The sequence below is a fragment of the Crotalus tigris genome, unplaced genomic scaffold (assembly GCF_016545835.1).
Source record: "Crotalus tigris isolate CLP2741 ecotype Arizona unplaced genomic scaffold, ASM1654583v1 scf7180000018606.670481, whole genome shotgun sequence".
In the NCBI taxonomy this organism is placed as follows: domain Eukaryota; kingdom Metazoa; phylum Chordata; class Lepidosauria; order Squamata; family Viperidae; genus Crotalus; species Crotalus tigris.
Genome location: NW_024097102.1, coordinates 536442 through 555733, shown reverse-complemented (window position 1 = coordinate 555733; position 19292 = coordinate 536442). Strand labels below are relative to the sequence as shown.

At 36.8% G+C, this 19292-nt stretch overlaps 1 protein-coding gene across 9 annotated transcripts in view; it reads right to left on the bottom strand.

The window, feature by feature from the left end:
- Positions 1 to 19292, bottom strand: part of ISL1 (ISL LIM homeobox 1) — a 91227-nt gene that overhangs the window by 19359 nt on the left and 52576 nt on the right. For 2 of the 9 annotated variants that reach the window (XR_005558122.1, XR_005558123.1), the window contains exon 9: positions 6399 to 12760. The exons of 1 other annotated variant lie outside the window; for it this stretch is intronic. The gene's annotated coding sequence lies outside the window, so the exon portion shown is untranslated. Of the gene's footprint in view, positions 1 to 4214; positions 4272 to 6398; positions 15280 to 19292 lie in introns of those variants that run through there. 6 more of the 9 variants (XR_005558125.1, XR_005558126.1, XR_005558127.1 and 3 more) reach the window with 5 other exon arrangements.

Sequence of the window (19292 nt, the reverse complement as noted above, 5' to 3'; positions counted from 1 at the left end):
CCTTTTTCATTAATTATTTAATTTTGTATTTGTTCCCACTGCGATATCACAAATCTAATCTTGCATGCTAGCAAAGCAGCCAAATAACTGCAGCACTTATACAGAGGACATCCTTGGAATACCTACTGAACTATGTCACTGGTCCCTTTATCAAGACACATAATTGGAGCCTGCCATTGCTAGAAGAATAATTGTGAAGCTGTGTTCACATAACTTTTTGACATTTGCATTCTTTGTCCTACCTTCATCAGCATACTCAATATGAGATTATTCATAGTATCATAAGTTAGAAGTCTTATTTTTCACCAAAATCTATTAATAGCAATAGTACTTAGACTTTTATAGTTTACAATGTTAGCATATTGCCTCTAACAATCTGGGTCCTCATTTTACTGACCTCGGAAGGATGAAGGCTGAGTTAACCTTGAGCCAGTCAGGATTGAACTCCTGGCAGTGGGCAGAGTCAGACTGCAGTACTGCATTCTAATCACTGTGCCATCACTGCTCTTATAAATTAAACCATAGATGTATTTCCTAGCACTGATATACTGCATGTTATTTAATGTCAATATTTTAGCTGTAAATCTAAACATTTTAATCAAGATCTAGATGTGGGTTCAATGTTAAATTATATCAAAAAATAACTTTGACTCTATAGTTATTTCAGAACAATTACTATTACACATAATAAAATGTAATGTGAACCACCAGGAGTCCATCTAAAATATGACAAAATATAAATGGGATAATAAAGCAAAATAACCCTTTTTAATGAATTTTTTTTTCATGCACAATCCACACTAGTATGGGATTTCAAGAACAGCAGGAAAAGCTTTTCTCCTTTTGATTTTCAAACTGTGCCAAGTCCAAACATTTTCTCCTGGTTACATGTATTCATTGGAATTCTACATATCATGACCAAGTCAAATTTAGAACCAACCATATAGCAAAAATGATTGCTAAACTAAAAGTTCCTCCACTATAGGCACACGTTTTTCAAACTCTGGGATGAATATACATAAATCAGTGGTTCTCAACCTTTTTAATGCTGTGACCCTCAACCGGTCATAAGTCGAGGACTACTCAACCGGTCGTAAGTCGAGGACTACTCAACTGGTGCAGCACCGTTTGCAGAATGGGACTTTTGGCGGGCTCAGCAGGGCAGAGACAGCCTGGACAATTCCTATTGGCTTTTGAAAGCCAATAGAATTAGACTCTATTCAAGAGAGTCTATTCTATTGGCTTTCAAAAGCCAATAGAATAAAAGGGAGTAGCACAGCTAAGGAAAAAGGGAAAAAAATGGCGGACTGCGTTGTTTGGCGACCCCCGTGAAATGGTCGTTCAACCCCAAATGGGGTCCCGACCCACAGGTTGAGAACCACTGACATAAACGAATCAGCAATCAAAGCTAGTGAGATCTGGAAATCAGTATTTAGAAGAATGTCTTAAAAGGTTAGGTACATTTGGTGTTAAAGAATCAAAACATAATGGAAGTTGCAGTAGCAAAGAATAGGAATATAGCCAATGGGTGTATTTTTTTCCAGAAACCAACTGTAGCAGAACATTATAAAAAGTGGCCTGACAGTAAAAGTAAACTATAGAACAGATTGTTTTGGAAGATATACAACCAGAAGCAGGATAAGCATCTATTATGAATGCTGTCTTTGCATCTGGTACACTCCAATCTCAATTGGCTTGGAATAGATTAGTTATTCCAGTACTGGACTCCAAAGTATATGGTACCCCCTGCCAATGCAAAGATTTGCGTTTTTAGAATATTCAGAAGAAGGAGCAATATTGGCACACCTTAATCTTTGGTTCTCTAAGCCAATACCTGTTTGGCCTTAGCTTAAAACCAGCTCTGGTTGATCCTAATGACACTTCTTCCTTCTTAGAATATTAAATTGTGCTTGTGGGGTCCTTGGTAGTCTCTAGGTTGATGGTTTTCTTGCAGACCTTTCATTAAATTTTGCCTTTTTGTTGTTGTTGTCCCAAGACATTTTATAGTCGCAAACAGCCTAATTATTCAAGAGGAATTTAACACATTAAACTACCTGTACCATTTAGATACTATTTATTGCCTATAACTATTACTCTTGTGATATGGCTGCATCTTCTTCACTGATCTATTCTGTGGAAATATTAGTTTTGCTTGAATGGTTTGTCCAATAGACAAGAATATTTGTAGTTCAGGGTTGAAATGTGGGATCCTTGTGGTCTCTGAGCTTGGTTGTTTTAGTTCAGACATTTCATTACCAAACTAACATCATCAATGCTAGATCACTAGTACTGATGATGTAAGCTAGCTTGGTAATGAAACATCTGCAAGAAAGCAACCAAGCTCAGAGAGCACCAAGGATCCCATAATTTGTCCAGTTCTACTATGATTTTTTTTAAAAAAAATATTCTTAAATAAATAGAAAAGACCTGTAGGAAAAAACCCCATCCATCCATTGATCTAAATCCTATTTATGTCTATCATGCTTGCAAATATATTTAATTATGTCAAACAGAAAACAATGACACTGCTTTATTGATTTTCAATTATTGCCATTGAAGATTCAGATTTCCTAGATGACATTAAGATTCATTTGAAGTTAAATCAGATGGTCTTCTATCAATCCAAGACAATTAGGGTTCTTCTCCAGCTCAGTCTATCAGTGCCTATACCAGGACTCGGCTGTAGTTCATATGGATATCATAAACAATGAGTCAATAGGTCTAGAAAACAGTCAAACATCTTGCATTGTAGACCAGAAATGTGCAATTTATATTAGTTTAAGAGTCAGTCAAACTTTGCACAAAACATTCATGGTCACATTCTCAAAATGGGAGAAAACAAAATCCATTTGGAAGAGCAGATCAGGGAGGGGAGTTGTTAAGAAATAAAGTGAGTTCTTGCAAGATATCTATTTCGCTTCTTAACCTCACATGCTCCAACTCAAAAAATACAAAAAAGGAAGAAGCCCCATCTACTCTGGTGGTTCTGGAGATGAAAGAAAGAATATTGGAGAATCATAGGTAAACCTCTGTTCATAGTATTTACATAGATGTTTGTATAAAACAACTTCATACACATAATCCATGAAGACGGCTTGATGGAAGAATTGGCTGCTGGAACAGTTTTAGCATGTCATGTCTATAGTGGATTCTCCTGCTTAGTCTTAGATCATGCTTGTATCTATCTTTAAAGACTTTGTCCTGAATTACAGAAAAAAATATATTGAAAAACCAAAACACTATAGATAAAAACAATGTAGGGATGAGTCACTTAACTCTTTAATTTGTCCTAGTGCTCAGTTTTTCCTTCTTTTTGAACTTTTTCTTTTGGCAGCTTAATGTTCCCTATAAAACATGAATTTCACAAAGAGCATTTGATATGTAAATAAAGTTTCCCCTTCATGTGGCTTTCTTTTCTTTTCCTTAAAGCACTTGACTTCGGCATTGTCAAGTCACTCATTACAAAGAAAAAAAGAGAGTTAATTAATTATAGCAACATACCCATGAAATATACTGTTAAGTCAATTAGTTCTCTTTCTGTCCCGAGCGTGATAATTATTAGTTCATTTACTGATTGATATTTTCTGATGGTTGCTGCAACAATTATATAGAAATTAATAAGGTAGCATTTAAAAATATAAATCCAGGAGACATAATATCAGCCTCTCTCCACTGGTGTTTAGGCTAATTGCCAAGTTCTCTTCCTCCTGAAAATTCTGGCTTTTGCCCAAAGTGCAGGAAAACATTAGAATGGGGTGTTTTGTTTAGTTTTACTGCACAAAGCTGCTAATTTCAATACTCGCTGTAAAAGAAGCAAGTTTATTTAAAAAGCCATTTTAGTTAAGCTATAAGATTTCCCTTCCTTCTGGAACATTTTCCACATCCTGCATTTTTGATTGGCCATTCCTTTTGCCTCCAACCTAACTCACAGAGTTGTGATTTGTTTTTTTAATCAATTCAGAATAGAGCTGATTGATTGATTGCTGGCTGTGGAATTCTGGGAGTTGAAGTCCACATGCCTTAAAATTGTCAAGGTTGAGAAACACTGTTACTAGTCCAACCCCCTTCTCAAACAGGAAGCCCTATACAATTTCAAACAAGAAGTCTCTTCTTAAAAAACTCTGAAGCACCTGCAACTTCTGAAGGTAAGGCATTCCACTGGTTAATTGTTCTCACTGTTAGGAAGTTTCTCCTTATTCCAGGTTGCTTCTCTCCTTGGTTAGTTTCCATCCATTGTTTCTTGTCCTGCCCTCTGGTGCTTTGGAAAGTATCTGAAGAAACATGAATGCCTTACACACACTATTATATCATGTGTACATGCCAGCAAATATATTACCAAAACCAATCTGAGTTGTAGCCACTGGCTGCTGTTTTTTCATGAATTGTTTAAATTCTCTTTCAAGCTTTTTAGGAGCATAGTCACAATTCAAAGATGTGTTGCCCAGGGTGTGTTAGGACTGGGTACAAATCAATGTTGCCAGCACATAATGTCCACTGCTGGAATGAAGCACCTGCAACCAGTGGAGTTGGAAGACCTGTCCACAGAGTGATTAGGCAACATAAGGCTCTGATTTTGGGATCTGTCAGCAGAGAACCCCCCCCACTCCCCCCCAAAAAAGATGGGGCAATGGCAGCAGTTAACTTATGGTATATACAAACCCATCTGGATTAGCCACTCATTACTTCCTAATTCTTCTCCTTCATTCCCTCCCCTTATTTTTGAATCTTGCTTATGCTGAAATTAAGAACTAGCATGGTATAGTGGTATAAGACAACAGGCTAGAAACCAGGAAATCATGAGTTCTAGTTCTGCTTTATATATAGAGCCAGTTGAATGATGTTGGCCTAGTCATTTTCTCTCAGCCCTAAGAAGCAGGCAATGGCAAATCACTTCTGAAATCTTGCCAAGAAAACTGCAGGAACTTGCAGGCCAAAAACTGCAGGCAGTCTCCAGGAGTCAACACTGATTCAAAAGGATACAAGACAATTTCAATTGGATTAATGTTGGCTCAGCAGATCTTTGGATATTTGAGCTGCTAGTGTCCAGCTTTGCAACTTAATGGGATACATTCCATAATTTTGTTATTAATATTTGTTATTTTTTCATCTGTTTGGTGTGTTTCTGCCACAGCCATTATTTTATTAATGGCTACTGCTACATTAGTTAGCACTGTGAGAGATTATGTTATTCCATAAATTGTTAAGGAGAAACCATGATTACTACAAAGGCAAGCCAGAGAAGAAATAGAATAGATTAACCTTCTTCCTCAACACCACAGACCAAAAAGCAACTCAAAATAGACACCATGGAAAGGTAAATATGTCTTGAGCATGAGCAGGGATGTGAGATATACGTAAGTTTCACTCTACAGTGCATGAATGTAAAGACAAACAGAAACTGAAGAAATGGCTCCATCCAGTTCAGTTTTTCATGTTCATATGTAGGCTTTTAGAACGCTTTTAATTTTATAAGGAAAACCAGGATGCATGCATCTTTAAAAATATGATCAGCTGGAATTAGGTAACTAGGAAACAAGGCAAAGGTTGAGATGTGCAGAAATGGTTCAATAAAAATAACAAGTTGGAAGACCATCTCTGACAGGTGGTAGTCCAGCTTCTTTTGAACCTTTCTAGCAATCAAACATCATCCAACATCTCCCAAGGCTCCTGAGTACTATCAAACTGTTCTTATTCTTAGAATGCATTTCTAAATATTCAACCACAATCTGCTTTACTATAATTTAAGACTATTATTCCATATCTTACAGTCTGCAATATTAAAAATAAACTATTGACATTCTTTTCTATGGTATCTGTTAAGGAACTTGAAAAATAGTTACATCCCCCATCATTCAGCTTTTTTCAAGGCTAGATATATTCAGTTCCTTCTCTCCTTGTAGATTTTAGTTTTCAGTGCCCTTATAATAATTCTTAGTGTCCTTCTTATTCATCTGAATTCTCTTAAAGTGCCCAAGAGACATACTACTTAGCATTATCAGCACAGAATAGAAGCATATCAGGGAACAAGTTGAACAAGTCGAAATTAAGGCAAGATTGTTCCTTTGTTTGTGTCATTGTTTCTTGATTGAATTAGCTTGGAGAAAATTTAGATGAAAATCTATTCCACAGTTTTCTCATGTCTTTCAGGGGCAATTTGATAGCAATTTTGGAAGCATCAGCAGCTAGACATTGCAGTCAATTTATTAATGATATAACTGCCTGTAAAATACTTTGAAAGTTTTTTTTAAATATTTTTTTATTTTTCCAAACTCTCCCCCATACATATATTGTGATATTTATCAGATGTTAACATACATTCTTTTTACATTCTTATATATAAGATACTTTTAATAAAATGGAATAAATACATACACATGACTTTTGGTGTTACTCGCCCATTTCCCCTTTCACTGTATCCACACTCCTTCTTCTCTACCTTCTTTCTCCCTTTCTTCTCTTTCTTGCCTACTTCCCTTTTCTTCCTCTCCTCTTCTCTGCTTTGAAAGTTTCAATTGCACTTAAAAGCTATAATTTTAATTGAACTTAAAAGCAATAATAAAACATTAAAAAAATTCTGGAAGATAATTCAGAACAGTACTGTACATGAATCCTTCATGCATTCAAGCTACAAACCTTTAGCAATAGTAATAGCATGTAGACTTATGTACCACTCCTCAGTGCTTTACAGCCCTCTCTAAGGAATTTACAGAGTCAGCATATTGCCCTCAACAATCTGGGCCCTCATTTTACCAACCTTGGAAGGATGGAAGGCTGAAATCAACTTTGAGCCGGTGAGAATTGAACTGCCTGCAGTACTGCATTCTAACCAGTGTATCATCATGGCACATATTTGAAAGCACAGCATGGCTGAAAAATATATCCAAAATGAAGGGCGTGCCTACTGCCAGTTTCTTTGACATTTAGATACTCATTCATCGTTCTGGAAATAAAATATTATCCATATCTGCAGAAAATGCATGGTTGTCATGGCTTTGTCACATCCCGGTTCAGAGGAGGAGGAGTTGAAACCAGGACTCCTGTTCAACAGGGAGGACACGGTCCTCTCTGAGTGGAAAGTCCAAGGTCTGAGGATGAGGCAGTCCCAGGCCATCTGGCGGGGAGGGGATGGGCCAATTGGATAGAGAGCCGCCTGCAGGAGCAGATCAACTGCAGAGACCCAGCAGAGATGATAAGCTCCAGACCACCTCTGACAGGGAACAGCTACCCCCCCACACACACACTCGATCCACCAGTGAGGAGAGCAGAGTGGAGAGAGACACAGAGGAAGTCAGCAAGACTGCTTGTGAGAAAGCAGCCTGACTCCTTTCTCCCAAGGAATAGCTAGGGAAGGGTGATTTAACTAGACGCTGGGGGAAAGTGTGTTTGTTGGGAATAACAGCTTGTTTGATGTGCACCTTCCCGGCTTTCCTGGATCCTCTTTCTTGAATGTTGGACTGTGTTTTCGACTTCTGAATCTTGGACTCTTGTGGACTTTGTACTTGGCTCTCAGATTTTGTAGTCTTGGACTGTACTTTGATTGTTGAAACTCTGGACTTGTGGTATTGTTACTTCTCTCTTGCCTCATTAGTCAGTTAGGATTTAGTTTGTGAATCCAGACTGAGGGAAAACTGAAGGTTGGGGTGGATCTTCACTGGTGCCATTGGTGGCTCATTTGTCACTGTGATAAATGAACAATAAACAGACCCTCTTTAACCTCTGCCTTGCCAGCATAATTTGGGTCAGAACAATGGTATTGACGAAAAAGGCTCTGCCTATTTTGGTCACAAAGTAGAAAAGTGAAGGCAAGATACAAATATTCATACTGACATCGCCCACCTCTATTGTACACCTTCTGTAAACTCTAGGAAGCACATAAAAAGGAGGGAACTTTGACTGAACCATCATATAGACCTTTTGTTCATACTTTGGAGTGCCCTCTTCAGGACTAAGAAAAGATGAAGAGGAATTTCTATGGGGTTCATTTCCATCCCTCCCTAGAATTGGGAATCTTGACTGTGCAGGAACTTTGCTTGTTTAGGATTTTTGTCCCAAGAATAACTGTAATTGCTAAAAAAAATACCCTTTAACTTGCCAAAAAAGCTATTGCAGTCCTAGGCTGCAATAATAGAGGGATAGAATTAAGATCACATGAAGTATTAATGCCATTTTATAAAGCTTTGGTAAGACAACACTTGGAATATTGCATCCAGTTTTGGCAGCCACAATTTAAAAAAGATGTTGAGAGTCGAGTGCAGAGAAGAGCAACAAAGATGATTTAGGGGGCTAGATGATAAAACATACAAAGAACGCATGCATTCCAACTCTGTTTTTCTCTTATTTTGCATTTGATTGCATGCTTATTCTCATTCAGAACTTCTCCTGTAACACCACAGAGATGCCACAGCAGATGGGGGAGAACACAAATTTTGATGTTGAACCAGGGTTAAACAACTCATATTATCATGTCCCCAAATTGCTGCTGCTGTTTCTTTAACTTTTATTTGATTACATGATTATGATCAGTTTTTATTCTTCAAGGAATAATACAGGACAAGAACAAACCAAATGAATCACATCTCTGATTGGCTTCTTTGGAAATTCGAGTCCCAGCCAAGAATTTAGGAATTATCCAATTATTGTCATAAGATGGTGATTATCATGATGGCAATATTGTTGATTTTGCAGTTATCAGTTTCCTTTCAAATCATAGCATGGAATGTTGCCTGCAGATAGTTGAAAATTGGTGGGAAGCAGAAGTGTTAAAGCATCTTAAAACTTTCATATATTGAAATGCCCCCCAATTAATGGAAGATCTATATGCCCCCCTTTTAAAAAAAGGTGGCCCCAGTTTGTAAAGTTTGTTCCTAAGTGGTTTAATCCTCTATGAACATTCAACACAGACTGAGTGTAAGTTAGTATACTGCCTGTGCTTCTGAGCAGTTGAGTTGTAGGCAACATATGTTGATTTGGAAGGCAGCCTCCAGATTAAAAATCCTAACTTGCATGGGATATTATAAGCAAGATTGGAAAAACTGGGCTTTGGAGAACTGAATCATGGAATACTGCATATGGCTTAGGTACATTGAGAGCTCCTTGCCTTCTCTGTCTTACTAAAAAGTGTTAGGTGAAACCTTAATTGATCATAGCCACATCCAGAAGCAAATTTCAATGTATCAATCTCCTTATGATCATGGAATGTTGAAGATTATGTACATTGATAATTAGATTGCATACTGTACTCTTTAGTATATCCAAACCTCCTCTTGCTTGGATTTAACAAAACAAGAATTGTAGAAAATAATTGATATTTCCTGAGTGAAATCCACAATTAATTTTGACATAAATGCACCAAGATTAGGTTGCTTCTCACGAATTACAGGGTTTTTTTTTAATTGTAATTTGTTAGACTTCAAAAAACAAGGAAGTTTTGCAAAGCAAAAGTTGAGATTCTTTGGTTCTCTGGAAAGAAATTATATAAACTAAATTTAAAAAAAAAGATGTCAGTTTTCCAAAAGACCTTGGCAGGCTATAGCAGAAAGCAGGAAGCTTGGTCTACCCAAACTCATTTCTGAAAATTAAATTGTCAGAAACATACTTGATTGTGTGAAAATTACATGTGAAAACTGATAGGAGCAGGATCTTCAATATCTGCATGTTTATGTAGGCAAAGCTGAAGTGTGTGTGTGCTTGCACGCATACATTTTTGTGTGGTGAATATATTACAAAATCAGTCCACTGCAATGTAACATCCTTTCCTCAACCTGAGCTCCATCCAGCTGTACAAATTTCAGCTACAGCCAGTATGTTCATTCTGAAGATGCCCAGGATGAAAAAGTTACCAACAGCATGTATGATCACATGAGTTTTATAAATAACATGAAAAGTGGGAGTTTGCTGCATATATGGTTCTTGGGCTGTTGGCATCCATAAACCCTTCCTGCTAAATTCAGCAAATGACAGACAAAATAACAAAAACATTACAGATGCAGATGCCTTTGTATTCTAGCGTCATCTTATTATTTGCACTTAATTGTTAATAAACAAGAATGGTTGCTATGTAAGCTTCTGGTTGCTATTATTCCTTCACTCCACAGAAAGATTACTTTTGCTTCATTCCTTGTCTACAGAGTATGGGACATCAAGACAGGTCAGATTTCACTGAAGTCATTTGACACTTTCACTCTCAATGGAATATTATTTACTATTGTCTTTGCCAGTAGACTCTGTTTACAGTCAGGGGATGGATTTGTAATTTTAAAGGAATTCCACAGATTCACAAAATGGTGCCGATAGTGGGCCAGAATAAGCAACCATTAGCCCAAAGGCAAGAAAGTGAGAATACTGCTCACCACCATGTCAAGATTCCAATGATAAGGCCAACAAAATCAGAGATTTCCTCAAAGAACATGTTTATTGGTTACAAAATATCAGCACGGTCAAAAGTGAAACCAAGTCTGAAATCCCACCAAAGAGTTACACTCTTACAAAGTCAAACATCCCACCCTAGTGTTATGCAATCAGCTACGTTCCCCAATAGAATAATTTGCTGGGCTTTCTAACAAAATGCTCAACCCGCTAAGCTAACTGATAGAATGACCTTGGTTTATTGTTTAGATTAGCAAAAATACTCCGCACTCCCTCCCTTTCTTGTGGCAACCTAGAACATGCAAGATAGCTTCAGCCAGGTTCATTGTAGAGTTGACACATCACTTCTTTAGATTCTTTCCAGGCACTCTTAGGAAAAACAGATTGAGTTATAACAATCCACTTGGTTTTTTTTAAAAAAAATGTTCAAAGAATAACCTCTATGTAAATAAATATGTTAGGCTTCTGCTTGAGATGTGCTTTTGTTTGTTTGTTTGTTTATAAAGCAAAATGTTAAAACAGAATTGAGTTAAATCAAGAACCTGGCTGCCACCATAGGAGGTTCTATTACTACTTGCTGTGGCCAACTCATCATGGCTAACTCACCATGGGACAACATGCCATGACCAACTTATCGTGAGACAACTTGCCACAGGAAAGAGTTACACTAATATTAAAGAAATGATGGAATAAATCATTAAAGAAAGGACAAAGTAAAATATGAATGACAAAAATTAAAATATTTTTAAAATTATTTTAAATAATTAAATTGAATTGTTGAATTCTCCCATGGCGAGTTGGCCATGGCGAGTTGGCCATGGTGAGTTGTCCCATTCCACCATAGCAGGCATCTTTGGGTAGACTAATTTCCAGACTTCAGACTAACCTTGGACTTTGCTATTAAAATTATGAAGAAATAGAAAAAGGACAGAGGGAGTTTGTGATGTATTATAGCATGCCTGTGCCAAGAGTTAATTTGAAGTGACTATTTGCAGGTAATTTCACAAATCATTCCTTTAAATCAAATCTCCTAATTCTAATCTTTTAAAAGGATGCATCTATCTGAAATGTTAAATTACCCTAGGTCTAATTTAATATTCATTTGACAATGTACAAACAGCACTTTTTTCCAAATGGATGATTTAAATCCAATTGATTTGATTTCATGTTTCAAATCAACTATTCAGATTGAATCAATTCAGTAATCTGAATCAAATTAAGGATGCAAATAACACTTGGGGTGATTTGCATGTATTTATTATATCTGCACATAGTACAGTTTCACAGGTTTCGGCTGCAACATTTACAGGGATATCAAAATCAAGAAGAAAGATTCAACCCTCTGATTGAAGTCTCCCCACAGCCCTTTTTTTTCTATGTGCATCAACATCACACATATTCCCAAAGTTGTGGAGTTTGGATTCCATGGCCCTGACTGCCTTCTTGATTTTTTCCAGCCTTCCCGTAGATACACCTGGATTCAGATTCTTAATTTATGAACTGTGTGTGGTAAACAAAATTCTCCACTGGAGAAAACCTTATGTATGTTTTCACCCTTTGTGTCTCAAAATTTCTATTGTAGAAATTACCTGCTCAATGGCAGAGATAGAGGAAAAATCTATTTTACATAACTATGCACCATTTATTTTGTATTCAAACATAATAAATTAATTATGCATGTAAGCGTCATCCAAGTTTCTTCCCTGTTCTTCTCTTGAACAAGAGGATTAGGGCTGCAAGGCTTTATTTGGAGCCCTAAGTATTATGCTGTATAAAACCCTACTTTTTTTAAAAAAAATGCTATTTGACAAGACTCATCCCCATACATTGGAAGACTATGTAAGAGGGCCATCCAGCCTCACTTTGTCTCTCCTGCCCCCTTTTCTTGAATGCCTAGTGACCTGTCCAATCATCTCTGGAAATTCAGAGTGTGTTTCCAAGGTAATCCCTCTATGGATTATGCTTCTAAAAACCTACTTCAAACAAGAGAGATGTGACATGGTTCATATTAACAGTAATGGTGGGAATACAAAACTACCTTTATGCAGTCTCTCGTCACTTTGAGAGCAGACAATTAGGCCCTCTTATTCTGAATGAGCATGCAGCATCTTATGGTCTGAATGTCATTCAAGAATTATAGTAGTAAACCTTCAGTCTCCAACTCCTCATTACAGATCAGAAGAAAGATTACAACATACAAGACTGCCGGGCTGCCTTCTTGTTTCCATAGTTAACTATCCACCATAGAGTTTGCATACATATGGCTTTTCAAAATTGTCTGTCAAATGTGTGGTCAGAGAAATTTAATGTACACTTCTCCAAACTTCTTTGAAGGAATGTGAAATTCTCCAGTCATTTTGAAGATAAGGATTCCCTTTTAACGACAAGAATACACCTATAGGAAAAACTCAATATAAGAAGATGTTTCCTTAAAATATAATACAGAAGCTAGGAAGTGGCAGGATACTGGGGAGATGATTGTGGAGAGAAAGACAGGACACTGATCCAAACACATAGACCAGCCCAATTCAAGTTCTCCAAACAATATAAGGGAAAGAAGATAATAGTCCATCCATGAAAATTCCTATGAAATTCTCTTCTTTTTCTTGAAATAGAATAGTTTCTAAAGCACCAAAAGGATAAAAAAAAATGGTTGAAAAAATACTGCAGATGAATTTTGCCAAACAGTATGTATGATTTAGTACTGAGCAGAAAAATCCGCTCGTGTTTTTTTTCAAAACCAATTTTCAATATTGTTTTTCTTTGCAAATCTAGCTGGCTTGGAGTTGAAAGAACATTAGGGAAACTGGTCATCCTACATAGGTAGGATATTAATAAAAACAATTTATCATCAGAAGACAATACCAAGGGGGACTCATTTGTGATGTTTACATCCTGCCTTTTATTCAACAGCTTGTTGGGGCACATATTGCTCCCTTCTCCTTTTCCCACCCACAACATTGTGATATAAGACAGAGGCAAAGAAAGAGTGTCTGGTCCAAAGTTATCCAGAGAACTTCCATGATTTAAGATGGACAAATATATGGACCTTTCCAGGCCTAGTGTTCTTTCCTAACCACCACACTATATTGGCTTTCATTAAGGATGGATTCCCACAGAAAAAGTACTCGGGATTATAGTCCCTAAAGGGAAGGGTAATTCTCCTTTTCTTTGTTGATTAAATAGGTAAGATCCAACCAACCAACCTTTTCCAAATGCAGTCAAGTCACAACAAGCAATATCAAAAGCACAACTCAAACCCTCTTTTTCTTCACATATTAATTCATTTTGCCATTTTTAGAATAGAAGATAGTCAGAATTCCTTCCATTGCATGGCAATTCTGAGTTCAATCAATCAGCACAATTAGGATTGCCAAAGGAAAATGATGGAGGCATTGCAAATATTTCAGATTGTGGACTTCTGATTCAAGAGACAAAGAGCATGCTCCAGCAAGTATACTGATTGGAGATGTTCAGGAAGATAGCTCCATATTGGGTCTGATTATTATTTATGTAAGCCAGGCTTCCATTCCCTCAATTTGAGAAAGAACTAGAACAAATATTATTACTGTTTCTAACTAGATCAATAATTATTTAGTCTGTAACTGCTTTTAATAAATTCTTCTTAAGACATTTCCTTATCTCTTGAATCCAGACCATTCACGTAATTTCTTCCTCATTAAAGCAGCTTTCAACTGATGATATGAGACCACAAATATTAAATGAATATTTGGGGATAGGATTCTTGCATCTGCTGGCCAAGATGTATGAGATCATAGTTCAGAATTATTTTGGGGAGAAAATGAATTGTGCTCTGCCAATTATATGAATTTAAAGGACTTGACCCTATTTGTATCCTGAATAGGAACCTTATCTGCAGACACGACTGTGCATAGCTCCAAAGAAGTAATTCCATTTGACAAAGCTTCAGCTGAAGATCCCATTCAAAGTGAATCAGCAGTCTTCAGAAATACATGAAGCTCTCAATCCAGAGGCTAACAAAACTCCTGTCTATGGGTTTTGTGTATAATTGTAGGAGAAGACCAAGTTAGGCTGGAAGTTGGAACTAAACATGTCATCAGTTTGGAAGCATTGCTTTGCCACAACAGACTTAAGTCCAGCTCCCTGTGAATTATACTGGCCTTTATTTAGCACCAATTTAGCTTTGACTGCTAGTTGGCTAGATTCTTGTATAGAGGTAGCAATAATAAACTCTTCTGTGTTTTGAATTTAATAAATGCTTCTGATTACTTGCATCTGACAATAGTGGCCCCTTTGTATTGGATCAAAATAGATGTCTGAATTAAGTAGTTTCAATTAGGCTTAAAAGCAAAGCAATTTGACTTTTCAAGTCAAGGTACTGACCTGAATTGCTACAAGGGGCCACCCCAAAAAGACACTTCAAGATATAGTAAAGATGCTTTGCATAAAGTTTCAATCTGAACAGATTAGGACTGAATTCTGGTTCCTGTGAGGAAATGGATATTTATCCAAACTTGATCCTACCCATGTTAATTAACACAGTCAGTTCTCCTTTTGTATCATTGACTCCTTATGAATGAACCTACATAGGACCTTTGACTGTAAGTATGTTAGCATTGTGAGGATATGGTTGACATTTATACTGAATTACAAAAGTAGTTTGGCTGCATACCAGGCTGAAGCTGCCTGTGTTTCTACAGAAAATATCAATTCTCCTATTTGCTGAAAGTAAAGGGTTTGTCCTGTGATCTGAATTAAGAGTAGCATTACCTAATTTGATCATCAGTCATTCCTTGAAATCTCTCCTTTCTCACACATCATTTTCCATCTGATTATTGACAGAGGCAAACTTGGAATCATCCACAACTAAGGTTTGAACCATATCATTCAGCTACAGTTCTTCTATGTGTAATTTTCATAGATGAGAAATTCCTGTGACAAAACAATTTGTATGCCTTTAAGTATTAATTCTTCAATATAGTTACAAATACTGATATTCCTGAATGGACTGTTTTTATAATATATTTATGATTAGTGTTGGTAATATTTCAGCCTCAAGATGAGATGGAAACAATTACTTCTAGGTTCTCACAAAAGCAATACATTTGTAGACAAAAAGAGACACATACACATAAAATGCTTCACTATTTCTGTATGTGCCTGTATGTGTGTGTAAAGTTGATTCACAAAACACAAAGCCCTCTCATTTTAAGAGAAAATAAAAGTGGCTGTGTTGCTTCACTTCACCTGTTTTACTTTAATTTCCTCTTCCAATACTTTTTTAAAAACTTTCTGAAATACCACAGGAAGATAACGTTTATATCAGTGGCATTATTATGTGGGGGGGGGGAGAGAGACTCAGTTCTATAAACAGTTGTTTTCATTATCTCTACAAAGATATCTCACTTCACACTGTTTCCTAAACTATCCACACAAAGTATTACAACTTGCAAAAAAAAAAAAATCAAAAATATCCTAAAATTTATTATTTTGCCAATTATTGTGAATGAACTGATAGGTTTAAAGCAGGGGTGGGTAGGAAGTAAGTCAAGTTTTATTGGTAGCCCTCAAAACAATGCCAAACTTTTCAACAATTAAACTGGATAAAGGTTTTGAGGGAAAGCAAGGCTTACTTTGTTTTTGTATGCTGAATATCTGCATTTGGATACAAACACCATATCCCTGTTAGAACATGTAATCAGAAGTTTCTTTATCATGAATTGCAATATCACTCAGATTTACATATTGCTTCACAGTGCTTTACAGCCCTCACTAAGTGGTTTACAGAGTCAGTATATTGCCCCCAACAATTTGGATCCTCATTTTACAGACCTTGGAAGGATGGAAGGATGAGTCAACCTTAAGCTGGTGAGGATCGAACTCCTGGCAGTGAGCTGAATTAGCCTGCAATACTGCATTCTAACCACTATGCCACCATGGCTCCTATGAATAATAAAAGGATGTCTCTTCATCATCTGCCAAGCCATATTTCAAGGCTACATGCAGGGGAGAGCTTTAAAAAGTCAAGAGGATAATTATGGTCATCCTCTTGACTTTTTGATACCCACTATAGAAACACATTGAGATGTAGCAATCTCAGACTATTTGCCTTCTGATGGACACAGCTCCACTTTGAAGTGGCACATAGGAATGTAGCTCTTCAACTCAATCATGAACTGAGACAAGTCCCATAAACCTCGAACAGTAGGAGTTCAGTGACCTCCGGAAGTCATCTACCTAAACAAGTGACCATTCTGTTCTGCTGGGTAAAATAGAGGCACAACTTAACTTTGCAGGTCACTCCCACAGAGCCCATGTCACTTAGATATCTGATAGAGCATCTGTAACTGTGTGCAATAACCACCATTGGACACAAAGGAAGAGTCACAGCCAGGAGAATAGCCAGGTAAGAAGCAGCTAAGCACATAGTAGTAACATGGGCATGGCAAATGTCTCAGAAATGGCCTCCCTAGTTTCCTGGGCTGTAAAATTAATGGGGAACAAAAGTATTTTTAGATTTGCAAGATTATATTAATGAAACTTTACAGTAAAACAGAATTAGTTCATCCAGCCATACATCCTGTCTGGCATTGCTGACACAGCTGACAGCAAGACATCATTTTAAAGTTCTGCTTAGTCCTCATATTTTACACTCAGTTTGGATTCTGGTGAGGGGGGGGGAAGAGATTCTGTAGGCTTAGAGTTTCCCCATCCACTGTAAATTATTTTGTTGCATCACTAAGTGCATATGTGCCTTAAATAAAACTAACATTTATCTGCATTGAAAGTTATCAAAATAAGCTTGATTTAATCAAAATAGCCCCAGCACATCATTATGTCATTCCTTGTCACACGTTTTGTAAAGGCCGTTGAGAAAATGTGCCAAATGAGCGGAAAAGTGCAAACTCGTCCATTTCAAAATGATGTAACCTGTCGTTAAAAAGGCACAATGCTGTTGATCCCAAGACCTTCAATGACATGTTTGTCATCCAGGCAAATTTTAAATGGTGAATTGCTCAGCTGCTAATAACCCAAAATGATGTTAATGTTAATGTGCTATAACTTAATAGCTCTCAGAAAGGTCCTTATGTCTGGCAGAGAATATTTTAACTGAAGTCAAGAGGCTGGAGTAAATTCAGATATGTATCTTAGTAATCCCAAGTGGCATATGGCACAATTTAAAGATGTGTCTTACTCAAAAGCTTTTAGAAAGCTGTGTAGTTATTTGAAAGGGGATGCTTCCCTTTGGTTACAATTTGAGAGTTTTCCTTAGGAGCTGTTTCATGAAGCAATGCAGATTTCCTTGTAAGAGTGAAGTGGCCTTTCTGCTTTGCTCCACTTGCCTTTCTGTGTAATGTAAGCTCATCTTTTGCAGTTAAAACAAGGAAGAGCCATGTGACACCTTATAGCTTATGCCATATGTAATTGTTGCGATCACATTGATCATATTGAATTTTTGTATTTGGCCTTTATTCTCCCTCAAGAATGGATTTTATTATTTGTTTGTTTGTTTTCCAGGCAACCAGAATAAAGTACAAGTTAACAGAACAGAGATTGTCGATAAATGCTTTAACTGTATTGAGTTCCATTATAGCTTTTGTTCTTAATATACAGACATTGGTGTCCCTCATAATTGTGCTTGGTGTGTTATACTTACTACTGTTCATTCAACATTTGGTGCAAAGCAAATCAGCCAATGACATTTTCCTAAAAACAACCCCAGTAATCTATGATGGTCAGGCCAAGAAATGTTTGGTTTTCCTTAGAGAAACTATTTGAAGGAATGTCCAGCTCAAGTTTCCTTTAAAGAAGGAAAGGAAACCATGGCTGAAGAAGACAAGGGGTTTTGAAAGTACTTGCTAATGGTTAGAATATAACAAAAGTGTAAACAGCACATTTAAAAATCAGTTCTGAATGTTTGACTTAATACTATGGAGAAAAAAATCCTTGCCTATTTTCCTCATTGAAATTGAAGAGTTGTTTGTTTGTTTGTTTGTTTGTTTGTTTGTTGTATTTTATTTCACAGGACAAGAGATTTCCATTGTATCTGGGTGAGTATAGTAGTGGCTTTTTGGATTTCATTATTAGGTGGTCATGAAGCATTTATAAATGTCCTGTCTTTTATTCTATAGTCATTATACTCATCGGTAATCCATGGCTTCTTTGGTTCAGTTATATGCTAAGAAAAGAATTATTTCTATCCCCTTCTCTCCAAAAAAAAAAACAATAATGGTAGGTTGAAGCAGTCAGGGAATCTTCAGGATGATGGGAAGACAGGTAACAGAAAATGCCATCACAAGTGGTAGCACACTCTTTGTAACGTGCCTCAATAAAATGAGTTCAAATACACATCAAATGGTGTACTTGACATGTATCTTATGACATTCTTTTGAGGAGAACAGAAGCCTCTTTGGCAGAATAAAAGTTTGAAAAATTAGATGATGGATATTGTCATGGCATTATATTCCATGATGGTGTGAATATGGAACACAGGATCAGAAGGTTTTAAGTTCCAAAGACTGCAAGGATTAAACTGAAAGAACACACTTAGATAATTGCTCCTTTCTTGTCTCCGCCCTCTTCTTTGCTTCCCATTCTCCTGCCAAGAAGTGTTTTTAATTCTTCCTGTGGGATATAAAGCACTACTTTGTGGCCCCATCTCTCATGCCACACAATCCTCATTAGCCATTTGTAATATACAACTTATCTTGCTACAGATGTCCTATTTATCATCTTAACAAATATTTTGTGCCATATTTCATAAATGAATTCATGTAACACAAGATAAACAAATAATCACTATGATAGTGCCCACAAAACATGGAATTTCTGTCTGATTTTTTTCTGCACTAACCTGAGCCTGAAATTTAAATTGAAGTGCACAGGCCCATGGTACTTGATCAGATTCCCTTTGTATATTTAACAAGAATGATTTTCCATTTTCC